Below are 12,846 nucleotides of genomic sequence, written 5' to 3'. Positions count from 1 at the left end.
TTCTGCTCAGTGTCGGGAGATGGGGGAGCAAAATGGGGACAAACCCAAATTCTTCAAATTCGTCTCATTTTCTGAGATCTTGGAGGGACTTGTCTACTGTGGATTCTGCCACACTGGTCAGTGTCCTAAAAACTGAATGTTGTGCTGCCTCACAGCACCCGTGTAGATGTGGGCTTGCTGAAATACTGAGCAAAATTTTGTTGACTATATAACAGCAATGAAGTAGGGGAGTTACAAATGACATTCTGAGAGTCAGATAGAGAAGTGGAGGCTTTTCTCGATGTACGGAGTTGGGAAAGAGGGGAGGGTTGCAAGCTCAGTGAAGAAAACTGAATTATTAGCTTAGTCCATGACCACCTCTGGTACAAAATCATTCATCTTACAAGCCCGTGCACACCTCTTGTATATTTGAGGTGGGTGTGATTTTTCAGGTTAGACTCCCGTCTGTCTTCTTGCTTAGAGCATCTTACTGGTTGCTCCTTTGGAAAATGATTTGCAATGCCCTAATTTTAATTCCTATGGTGTCTACCTTTCTGTTGGTTGGACAGGGAGAAAAGATAACTTTGGCTTGACTGGCAAATTAGGTTGCTGACAGCAATTAGTTTAAGGCTAAATATGCTTGTCTTACAGGTCAGTAAGAAGGTTTGTTTTATTTTATTTTTTTTTCTGTTTTGAGATGGAGAAGGTATCACCTCTCGGATAAGATTGAAAATGGCAGCAGAAGCTTGTAATTTAAGCAGTACTCACTTTGTGTTGTCCTGCTCTTTACCTGTGGCTCCCAAGTGAACACATTTAAAGAGTTGAACTCCCTCTTCGGACACATGGTAGCCCTAATGTGCACATGTATTCTGAACCCCATTGCAGCCACCAGGATTGTCTGGATGAGCCGTGTCCCCTCCTTGTAGCATGGGGCACTGGAGTTGCAAGGGCCATACTGGTGGACGGACCCAGTTCAAGTTCAGCTGGATGCCAAGTTTAGGTTTCAGGAAACCTGAGGGGAAACAAGGGGGAGAACACACAGGTAGTGAAGCTAAGGCTTTCCTTTTCAGTCACGCCATTAGCTTCCTGGGCTAGTAACAGCCCCCACGATCTCTGTCTCGCAGCACCACAGGAGCAAGGCAGTGGCTGGGTGTCCTCAGTTTTGTCTCTGGGAAAAGCAGGGCACAGAAATGTTAATTAAGTTGTCCAGTGACACAGAAAGCCAACAGTGAAAGTGGTCAGACCCGAGTTCTACCTCTAGGCTTCACCTTCCCCTTGGATGCTCCCAGCAGCAGGTCGGTTTGTATGACTGTCGGGGTCTGTTTGTCTTGCAGTTTGTACATGATGTGACAGAGAAAGGTTTGTGATTTCTTTGACAAAATTAGTGCCTTCAGGGTGCCTAACTTGCTATTCAATGCCCAGTTATTGATGTAGCTCTGGTGGGTACAGCTGCCAGAAGAAAAGTCCCACACGTCACTAGGTGCTTTCCAGGCTTAAAATACAGCACACAGATGTGCTGCAAGCGTGAGGGAGGGACTCCCACGTGTGCAAAGCCTTGAAGTGAACGCATGGCTCAACACGAGGCATACCTAAAGGGGGTGTGCGCAGGGCAGTGCTAATGTGAAGGTACTTTCCACAGGCTGAGCTTGCTGATCTAGACACCTTTCAGATGACTTTGTCTGTCCATAGAGAAAAATCAAGGGATCAGCATATGCTGCCAATTGCTACAAGATCCCTCAGAGGTAGTCTGCACCTTCTCCTTGTTCAATGAGCACCTTGGGTCAGTAGCAGAGGCTGGAAGGATGTTGGAATTGCAATTCCTTTGCTGTCTGGTGTCCCTGCACTTTCACCACCCATGCCAAGCTCTTTGTAGGACTCATGTGGAACAAGACTGAGGTCGTTTTGCTTGAGGTCTAAGTGACTAGCGAGGATGGGGTAGGTTAGAGCCCCATAGGACAGAGCTAAAGGTTCAGCATCAGTCGCTTGAAATCCTGAGATCCTGGAAGTCAGCTCTGACTTCAGGGCCCACAGCTGAGGCTCTAAGGGCTGTCTGTGCTTACTCAAATCATTTTTGGAGGGCTGCAGGTGCAGCATTCCCACAGGGCCCTTCTGAAACTTGCTTTTTGTCATGGACTAACAGGGCCTGCATCTGCCGAATGCTGGGGCAATATGTGAAGATGAATAATTTTTCAAGATTTCAACATGGGAACAAGTGAGGGGATGGTGGTGAGGCCAAGTGGGTGATACGCTGTTTAATCCTGCTGCTTATTGTGATAAGAGTTTAAACAAATTGACCAAAGGCTTTTGCTGGAGGTGCTTCCAACTGGCTCCTATGCAATGCATAGATAGGCTCTTTAGAAGCAGAAACAAATAAATAATGGGCTGGAAATGCAACTTTCATCACTAATGGGCCTCTGCTTTTGTTTGTTTTTTCATTAATGCAGGCTGGGGTTCGACCCTTTGTTTCCGTTACAGAGCAGGAAAATGAATTGAGAAAGTTATTGGCTTAGCAGAAAGGTTTGTTGTTCTTCTCTTTGCTTTCTATATGGAGTACAAAGATACAACTGAGATCAAAGAAAGGATACAAACTGCTGTAGCACCTAGTTGTCTCAGCATTTTCCTCTCCAGCAGGTGGTTATACATCCCTTCATGTCCTGTGATGGGGCCAGTTTTATTTCCAGTGTGAATGAGCTTGGGCACGGGGATGATCTCCCTCTCTGCCCTGGGTGCTTGGCACCACTGTGCAGTGGGCACAAAGTACTCCTGTCAGGGTCTGGCCATCTTTTGTGCCCCCCTTGAGATGTCGTGAATCATGGGGCTCATGGCCCTGATGAATCTGTGGTCAGGGCAGGAATCAACACCCATCTCCCCTGATGCTCGGTGCTGTGCTCCAGTGCCTGCCCGCTCTCCCTGTACCCAGGGCTTGCATGAGATGCTGCCAGACAGGTGCTTCCTGAAAATGCAGGAGAGTGGTGGCCAGGCTCGATGAAAACGGTGATTCAGCTCACCTGAAAGAGAACAACGAGGCCCTGGGACACGCAGCCCTGTCTCTCTCAGAGCTGCAGCTCATGGCACCATGACGGGTGTCCTCTCACTGCTCTGTGGTCCCCACGGCTGCTGGCACTTGAGTGTCTAGGTCATATCTGCTGCTGGGGAATGGCTGGGCATGTCCCTTCCTCCCCCTGCCTCACAAAGGCGTCCCAAGTCTGTCACAGTGAGTTTGGGGCCCATCCAATTGAGAGCAGAGTAAATGGGCAGCGCAGCACTGCCGTTCAGGTGAGGTACCTAGCTCCTTCCCATGTGTATTCTGCATTTCTGTTACAGGCTATGGACACTGGTTTCAACTCCTTTAATAGGAATGTTCAGGTCTTGGGTCCACTATTTTGGCTGTGTCAGGGCTGTGTGCTCTGTCACTGAACAGTGAAAGCAGACGCTTGGCTCCTTGTCAATGTCCAGCCTCAGCACAGATAAGTGCTGTCCCCGGGTTAATAGAAGATATCTTGCAAGCAGCACAACCAATAAAGACTTTAGTTTTCTTCTGAGGGATCTAGGGCCTCCTCCCCATGGCAACCCCAGCCTCTTGTGCATGTCCTGTGGTGCTTCCATCGCAGCCCTGCAGTCCATGTTCCTGTGGCGTCCCTGTCATTCCCCAGCTCTCTTCCATGTCACCTCCCCATGCTAGTTGGGCTGCCATTTGGGCAGGAGGCAGCACTTGCTGAGAGTAGTCCAGAGCTGGGCAGCCGTGTGGGTAGCTGCTGGCGTGACCCTGCAGCAGCTGGGGCTGAGCCTCCTCTTGTGATCCCAAAAGTGAATGGAGAGGGTCTGTGCCATCTGCATGGCCACCAGCTCTCACAAACCTTGTAAGGAGTTTTCTCTCCAAGAGCTCTGCCCATCTGCCGAATTTTGTTGAGTGTTGACAAAACTGGTGAGTCATGGATATGGACCAGGAGACAGCAGGATGATGCTGACTGATTTCCATGGGAATGTGTATGTGTGTGGCAGATGCTGTGTTTCTTGGGTGGGACTGGGCCTGCTGGCTGGGGCGCCTTGGTCTGCTCAGCACATGGCCGCTGGCATCCCCATGAAATGGAAAGGCCCAGGGTTATCTTGCAGGAAGGTCTGTCCTTGTGAAGTGCACTGCCTGGAGAGGGCAGCTTTGAAGTCCTGACCGCCGCTGGCTTGTTGCTATAAATATACAGAGCGAGCACTTTTGTGCTTGGAGCATTTCTGGCCACACAACAAAGTGGGAGGAAGCGAACAAATGGAGCGCTGTGGGAAGAAGTTAAATGGAGCACCATGGGGGGAGCTCCAATCAAAGCATCAATGGGTGACTTCCCTTCTATTTCAGGGTCATTATGCTGCCTGGGAAACTCAGGGTGGGAGCTCAGCTCTGTTCCACACGGGAGCTCGGTGCTGAGCGGAGGCCATGGCGAGTGCACGTGCAGTGGGCTAGCATGGTGTAATGTACACGTGCAGATGTCAGCACCCCAAAATCATCCCCTCTGCACTCCCAGAGAGTGCAGCATGTGCACTGCCAGTCTGTGTGTGTGTGTGAGGGTTTATCCAAAGAGGCTCCTAAATACCAGGAATTCACAGGAAAAAATGACTTTTTTTTTTTTTCAAGAGCAGAATTTTGGGGTGAGAAAAGAGGATCTGTCTGGGGAAATATGGATGTACAATAACCCCTGTCACTACCAACATCTTGTTAGCCAAGCTGAAGGTTGTTTCTTGAGCTACACTTGGAGGCTGTCGAGGTACCAGGACACTCAGAGCTTCCTCTCGGAGTCCTGAGGATGCCCTCTTGGAAGGTGAGGCCCAGGTCAGCCAAATTAGTGGGACATGTAGAAGAATGGGGTCTTACTTCCTCTGCTCATTAACAGAGTTACCTGGGTTAACATCCCTCCAACACTCTTTGAATCTATTTTTTTCATTTTCTTCTGAGTGATGAGTAATTAGATCATTCAGAAACTGCTAGGAATGCAGTAGACCAATCCCCCCTGCCCTGGACTGTTTTCATGACTAGCATTTCAAGATGCACAACAATATGGATGCGTGTGGTTTTGTTTGCCGTAATCCATCTCGCCATTCAACAGTCTTTACAAAGCATGAGAGTTGTAGCTGGTTTATTGCAGGATGTGGAATCTGTCCTCCCGCTCTTCCAGAAACACAGAGATAAGCTGGTGGCTACTGGAGAGGTAATGTGCTTTGATTTCCGTGTAATCAGAGTTTGATTTGACTGTATGCAAACTGTGTTAAAGGGCATGTAACTCATCGTAATCTCTGGCTGCTTACATTCCTATGCACATTCATCTGATAGATATGAAATGTGTTGGACTTAAATTCCAAAACTTTATTTTCCTGGCTAAAATCTGTGCAAGAGTAAAATGAAAACTGCACAATCCTGCAAGGCAGGGGGAGGGAGTGCTATTAGGAGATGTCTGAAATGCTGGCTTTCAGCAATGAAACCTCTGTAGGGAAGCTAGAGAAGATGCTTCAGATCCTTACTAGGAATGTTTTCGTATCTGACACCATATGTTCTTTGTTTTTATTATTTGTATGTTGCTGTGTTTCCAGACAAGTTGCCTTTTGGAGCGTGCTGTTTTCTGCTCTGTTTCTCCATTGCTAAAAGCTTCTGCTGCTCTCGTAAGAAAAATTAAGCTAACGTAGACATTAAATCCGCAGTTTGCAGATTATCACATTTTGCAGAATCTTAACCGGTTCCGTGTGTGGGTTGGGCTGGACTTCACTCCGTGCCTCGCGTCCACACCTCTGCAACGTGAGGAACGGCGGAGCCCTCGCCCTGCATGGCTGCAGCAGAACAAGCGGGCGTCAGTCAGAAGCCTCTCACCCACGTCTCCTCCAGCCACCAGGCTTTAACTCGGCTGGCCACCTGTTTCCTTCCACCACAGCCCCACAGGCACCCTTTAAGGAATGCCAGGGATTGTTCTGAAGTTTGAGTTTATCCAGATGTTCAATGGCTTGAGATCGGAAAACAATACTTGCGAGCTCTTACATCTGGGAGGGTGGTGTCTTCGCCAGATGAGAGCTTGAAAAGTATTCTTTTCCAGCTGTGTGATGCTGAGAGTGGGTGACTTCCCAGCCTTCCCCCAGAAGGAGACCTCATTTTACAGTTCTTCTTCACCTTTTTCTGCTAGTACCTGCACAGTCCTTTCAGTGATAACTGGGTTATGCTTCCCTGATAGGACTGCTCGGGATTTAGATGTGATAGTTGTAAGGTTTCATTTTTTATCCCAAGCTACGTGACACATCAGAAGGTTCCCATTGAAACAAGGGGAGAGAAAAGATAGAGGGCTGCTTTCACTCCAGGGAACTTTGCTAGTGATTTGCCTGTGCACAGCTGCACCACAGATGTGTGCCTCCCATCTAGATATTCTTAAAAAAATCCATCTTGACTCAAGTTTAGGTTTTAGCCCTTGATATAGACATGACTTACAATGGAGGAGGGAGAATGGGAGAAAGGAACTGATCTTTTTATGCAGACCTCTTGGTGCATTAACATCCATAGCTTAGCTACGTTATTTTCCTGTAGACCTGAGAAACCACCAGAGTCAGATTGCTGTAAGAAAGATCTGAGCCCGTTTTAAAGCCCTTGTTCCATTATAGATAGCATTTCTTCTCTGCCCAATGCCTCAGTATTTAGAAAAAAAAAGTTAACAAAAACTAATTTTAGTTTCATGACATAAATATGGACCTCAGGAGCATCAAATTTCCCTTTTTTTGTACACAAACTGTATTACTGTAAATAAGCATGCGTGCAGTCTATACACATGGGGAAGGGTCACAGCTGTATGTACGTAGGTACCCAGAGCACTGACAGAATAAAACCAAATTGAATCTAGTCCAACACTTGCAAAAGATTCTCTTAAACTTCAGATGGATGCAAATAGGGGCAAGAAGGAAATAATGTGGCCAGCAGTGATCAGTAGAAAATAGATATTTGGAGGAAATCAGAGATGAGATTTTCTGGAGCACTGATGCTTCACTGTGCGCTGGCCACATAATCTGGCCATAAAGCCAGCCTGAGTGATCAGGAGAGGGTGTTTCAGGACACAGTTGTCCTCAGATAGCTGACTGCCAGCAATTACATGTATACCCTTTGTACCTGGCATAACAGATACAAAGGTGAGACTGGAAAAAAAAGTGATCCAGCTGTAACTGCCTAATCAGAACAACACCAGGAGTGAACTGATGTAAACGGGGACTTGAAACTACCTTTACACGTGTAAGGTAAAGGTAGCTTACCTCTGACGTGTCTTATGCTGCTGACAGCATTAAAAATGGGGACCTGGATCTGTAGAAAGGGAGACCTTCCTATGTTTGGTTTAGGAAACTGTGTGCCTGCCCTGTAGAGTTAGCCTGTGCTTGAAAACCAGGTGATGTCCTTTGACTTGTGCTTCCATTAATACCAGGACGCAGACCAAACAGTGCCCTCAGTGGTAACAGGTCCATGCCAACACCTCCGTTTGTGTTCAGTGGATGTGCACCACCACCAAAACTGATGGGACTAGAACGAAAATTAGAATGAAAAAAAGGGGTCCATCTTGCTTTCCCACAGCTACAATGTCTGCATGCAGCAAGAGAGTGCAAAGCCTTATCCTCACTCATATGTGGCTGTCTTCCTGAGTGACCTGTCCTTGGGTGGAAAGCACAGGGGGCTACTTAGTGTTGATCTGGTACCAAACGTAATCACAGTGTGTGAACCTCCCCTCCATGTGGAAAGTTAGAGAAACAGAGACCAGGGAAAACACTGTCACTTTTGGGGGAATGGCAGGAGGTGGTGAAGCAAAATAGCTACTGCCTCAGCATTATCCACTATGTTTTCTTTTGAATTGGGTTAAAAAGCTTGATTTCATGATATATTTTTTTAAAAACTTCTTGTGGACTACTGTAAGCAGATCTGTATATTCCAAATTTGACTTTCTTAATGGGGAAAAAGTATACATCCTTTCCACTCATTTAAAAACAATTAGATTTATGCATATTTTATAATATAAGCACTGCAGAAGACAGCAGGGCAGAAGAAAGGGGCTGTGGACCTGGAAGAGAGAAAGCTGAACAATTACGGCAAAGATTTTTCCTGTATTTGCAAGTCCCAGCATGGGCCAGGCAGGTGCTAATTGAAAGATGCGTCCATCCCCAGTTCCCTGGTGACTGATGAGAGGTTAATTCCGCGGTACTTGTTGGTGCAGCAGCGGATAGAGGCAATCTCTGGAGCGCTTTCGGCAGACTTGGCAGCCGTTTCGCCATATGGAGGACAGAGTTAACAAATTCAAGTTTTGCATTTTTTGACGGTTGTACTACTGACTGGGATCTTGGCATCTTGTCCCGCTACAAGGAAACCTGATAGGCAGTGTTTGGGCTGCTCAACTCTGCCGCCTGGTCGCAGCGTCTCGAGCTTGCCCACATGTGCCGCGGGTGTTCAGTACGTACCGCTCCGCAGCTGTGCCGGGAGGGTGTCTGTCACCCTGCAACGGGTACCAGCTGGCTGGTATCTTTCTTTTCCTCCGGCCATTACAAGGCATGATCAGGTTAGTCCTTGCAGAGTTCCTGGAAGCCGTTTCAGCAGGGCTATAATTGGATTGCATGAGGCTTGGCCTTTCGCCTTCTCTTCCAGCTATCTGAACCAATGCAGAAGGAAAAGCAATGCTGGTGGGGAGGGGACTGGCTGTGGGTGACCAGGGGTGACTTCCACGCCATGGAAAATGTCAGTGCTCACCCAGACTTGTTTTCCTTTACAGTGAAAATGAGATGCTGGGATGTTTTTGGGTGGTGGAAAAAACACGGGACAGACACCTCATGTAGCAGCGTGGAGCTGAGCCTCCCACAAGCTGTTTTTAAATGTTTTGAAATAAGAGGCTGAACTTTTCAATACCTTCCCAGGCAAAAAACAAACATTTCAATGCTTCTTAACTGGTGGAAGATCAGTACCAAATTCACAGTGAAATGGTTTGGTATTTATAAATGAAAGAAATTTTCCCAAACATGTAAATAACTTTGGTCCCTCAAAAACGCAGCCTCTCCCAACCCAGCCCCTTGTCAGGGAGCAGTGGGAGCTTCACCTTGGCCACTTCACCCACCAAAACGTTGCTGCTTCCAGCACCCAGACATTTACCTTGGGAAGAACCAAGCTAACATGAGAGCCCAAGTTTGTTGTACAGCCTGTGGAGAGAAACAGGCAACCAAAATGGCTATTCTCGGGGCCTAAGTTATTTCCTCTTCATTCCCCTCCTAAGGTTTATAAAAGCCATTTGTACTGTCTGAGGTCTTAAGGGACGTAAATACTCTGTTCAGCCTGTATTTTCAGTTCATCAGAAATATAGGGTTATCTCCAGAGGCTTAAACAGTCTGAATACCACTCTAGCAAAGCTGGTTCTTATTTTGCATGTTGCTGTATTGATTGCTGTAGTGAGAGCGACCTTGTCACATGCTATTCTGCCTTGTTTTATTATCCTGGCTGCACCAGACAGAGAAGTTAATTAAACAGATTCCACTGGAGAACATTTGCTTGGAGACCGATTCCCCTTGCCTTGGTCCAAACAAAGAGGTATAGTCAAAAACATGTAGATTAATCCCTACATTAATGCTCCTTTAAAATGATTTTCCTAAGTTCTAAAGTTTATGCACTTTAAGAGCCTTATTGCCATGCAACATTTAGGTATTTTCTTTTTTTTTTAACTGGCCTGGTCTTATTATTTAATAAAAGAAGAGCCACGAGGAGTCGAAAATAAAAGAAGTAATATGTAAGTCAACATGTTAGCTTTTGGGCTGCTGCTATTATATGACAGCTGCTCCACTAAAACACAGCGTTGAATGCGTTCATCGACTCCCTCGGGGACACTGCAGTGTCCTGAGTGACTGCTGGAGGTGCTGAGCATCCTCCTGGTACCGTGTGGAGGGGATCGCATCTGGCTGAAGTGGATGTTGTAACTCACACAATGCGCTAGATGCTCTGGAACGGTCCTGCCGGAGGAGCTGCCCGCTGACTGGTGGCTGCGGCAGTGGTGGCATGGCTGATAGGGGCACTAGACTTATCTCCCCCAACACCAAAAGGGAGGGAGTTCTCTCTGAGAGGTGCTGGGTTTGCAGCTAATCTGAAACAGTTTAAACCGTGTGAGGTGTGCTGCAAAAGAGAACTGTCTGAAGGGGTCTTTGGAGAATGTTTGCAGTGCTTTCGTAACAAAGGAGCAGAAAAAAAGTCCCTTTTGGTGTCTGTCTGGCCGAGTTCCTGTTGAAGTGATTAACCCTACTAGAATGTATAATGTATAATGTGCTATCACAGCCAGGGGCTTGGGCAGGCACCTTTTATTGTTATTCAGTCTAAACAAAAAAATATTCCCGCTGATTTTTAGTTAAGCGGAGGTCAGCCAGCATCTTCCCTATCAAATAGGTTTGGACCTTTCTTCCTGCTGATAACTTTTTCAGAGAGAGAAATTGGGAACTTCAAGCTGTTACTAAACATTTGGATTTCCTCAATGGTAAAAGTAGCAATGTTTCTCAAGCTTGGGTGGGCAACCTGTCTTTAAAATGCAAGCACATTTCTGTACTAGGCTCTTAATAGATCCAAATCCACATGTCCATTCCATCCAATATATGAAGGATGTGTGCACACGGACCAGGCAGGTAAGTTGCAATGAAGCAGGTAGTGAAAGGAAAATTTAGGTCCTGTTATGGTTTTTTTTCACAAATATAGCAAATTAAATTGCTCTAACTCTCAAGCTACCAGAGACCTCCTAGAAGGGAAGACGACGTTTTATCCTTATTGCTTTACATGGTGGTTTCACCAGCCAATTGATTCAACATCCTACCCAAGTAGCCTGACACTTGGCATTTTTCTCTTAACAAATGTTGTCATGGCTTTTCTAATCACTGCTGTCCCACAGTCCTTTGATAAGACGTGTTGATGCCATTTGATCTCTCCCACAGAAGAGCTTTGTTGATCAAAATCGAAATCAAAAGGGGAAGAAATGAACCAGAGAAGATCAGGATTATCTGCCAGTACACTGCTGCAGAGAATGGGGTATCAGTGGGAAGAGTCTGTGAAGTAACAACAAAAAATGCCTGAAGCTTTACCCAAAAGTTTACCAATGTTCAAAGGAATGAGTCTTTGTCAAAAATCAGAATGTTCATCAAAGACAACCCTTCTGCATTTCATGAACTTTATTATTTTTTATGTGGACATGTACAGGTTTTTTTGTTTGTTTGTTTCTCTGTGTATAAAGGATTCAGATGGAGGTTACATTTTTGTGATATATGAAGATGCTTAATCTCAGTTAATAAAATTCCAATAAATTTTACCTACTCTGTTCACATGCTTATTTTTTGTACACAAAAGTTATTTTGTGTACGTAACCTTTTTTTTTTCACTTGCTTTGCTAGGAAAATCAGGAGTAAAATTCCATTACATATATCAAATTGACAGCTGTCTACAAAAGGAAAACCAGATGGCAGCACAACAGAAACGCCAGATGTACATTTCTGCATCTTTTATATGGATTGAGACATCTAGAAGTGCTAATTTCTAATATTATTTACAGAAGAGTAGCCTGCTCACTTAGCATTACCCATGTTTTAAACTGTTATTTAGAACTATTCTCTGATCCTTGAGTAAGAGCATACTTTATACGCTTGTTGGTACATAAAAAAAAAATGAATAAAGGTCGTTGACAGACATACCTACTATGGGCAGGTTCCAAAAGAGAGACAAACACCTGGAGTTATGAACATACTTCAGTTAAGTGCTTTGTATTGCAGATGCGCATTCACTGAGAGACATTATGGTTTAGCTCATGGGGAGAGTGGGCAAGTGTTGCTGGAATGAGGACTGCATAGGAGGAAGAGGATGTTTACATCTTCCCTGTATTCTCTAACAGCTATTAATTAAGAAATTTAAACATGTAGCTCTTTGACTACTTTATTTCAAGTCCAGCTTATTGAGGTTTGTTTAATATCTTGCTAAAATAGTTCATTTCTAGCTCAGTTGGAACTTCAGATCTTTTGTTCTGGAATCACTTTCTTAAGCTGCTGTAGTTTTGTTTTGTTTTATTTTGTTCTGTTTTTGTTGTTGTTTTAAAAGACTCATCTGAAAGAGAAGTACCCAGTGTATTTCTTTCATGAAGTTTTTCTCTGCACTGAGATCAACGTTTGCATGGAAAACTGTAACAGGGAGTTAAGTGCTTTATAAAATAACATTTAAATTTTTGACTGTAAAGACTGAAGTACACAGTTTGAAACATTAAAGAAGAAAAAGAAAGAAAGAAAGAAAAGAAGAAAGAAGAAAGAAAGAAAAGAAAGAAAAGAAGAAAGAAAGAAAGAAAGAAAGAAGAAAAAAAATCCTGAAATCTTAACTGTGTGCTTCACGTACACAAAAATTCTAACTTTATTTTATAAGAAGTGTTAGTATTTTGGCACCTTTCTACAATCACAGTCCTAGAGAACCAGCTCCTTTGTTCGTTTCAAGTTCCTACTCTTCGTGTCAAGTTTTACAAAGATAGTTTGACTTGTGGATTTTTAGGGGCAGAACTTAGATACTGTTTTGAGGGTTGGAAGAAGAACGTAACTAGGAACTGATATCACTGCAATAATCTTGCTAGGAGTGCTGGGAAGCTAATTACACATTGAAAGCAGCACACTATAGCTGGGTTCCCTTTGTTTTGTGAAATGTCCTGATCTGAAACAAAAGGCACCTTCTGAGTGATGTTTTGCCCAACGATGGCATTATCTGCAAGATGAAGTTTGGAAATAGTTATGAAAATAAATCATCCTTTCAACGGAACATACGTTACAGAGGGAACAGTAACAAATTCAGGGTTAGAGGCTAGACTGAAAAAGGATAGCTGCAGTTCTAAG

The sequence above is a fragment of the Cygnus olor genome, chromosome 3 (assembly GCF_009769625.2).
Source record: "Cygnus olor isolate bCygOlo1 chromosome 3, bCygOlo1.pri.v2, whole genome shotgun sequence".
NCBI classification, from domain to species: domain Eukaryota; kingdom Metazoa; phylum Chordata; class Aves; order Anseriformes; family Anatidae; genus Cygnus; species Cygnus olor.
Note: the sequence above shows the minus strand (reverse complement) of the source record.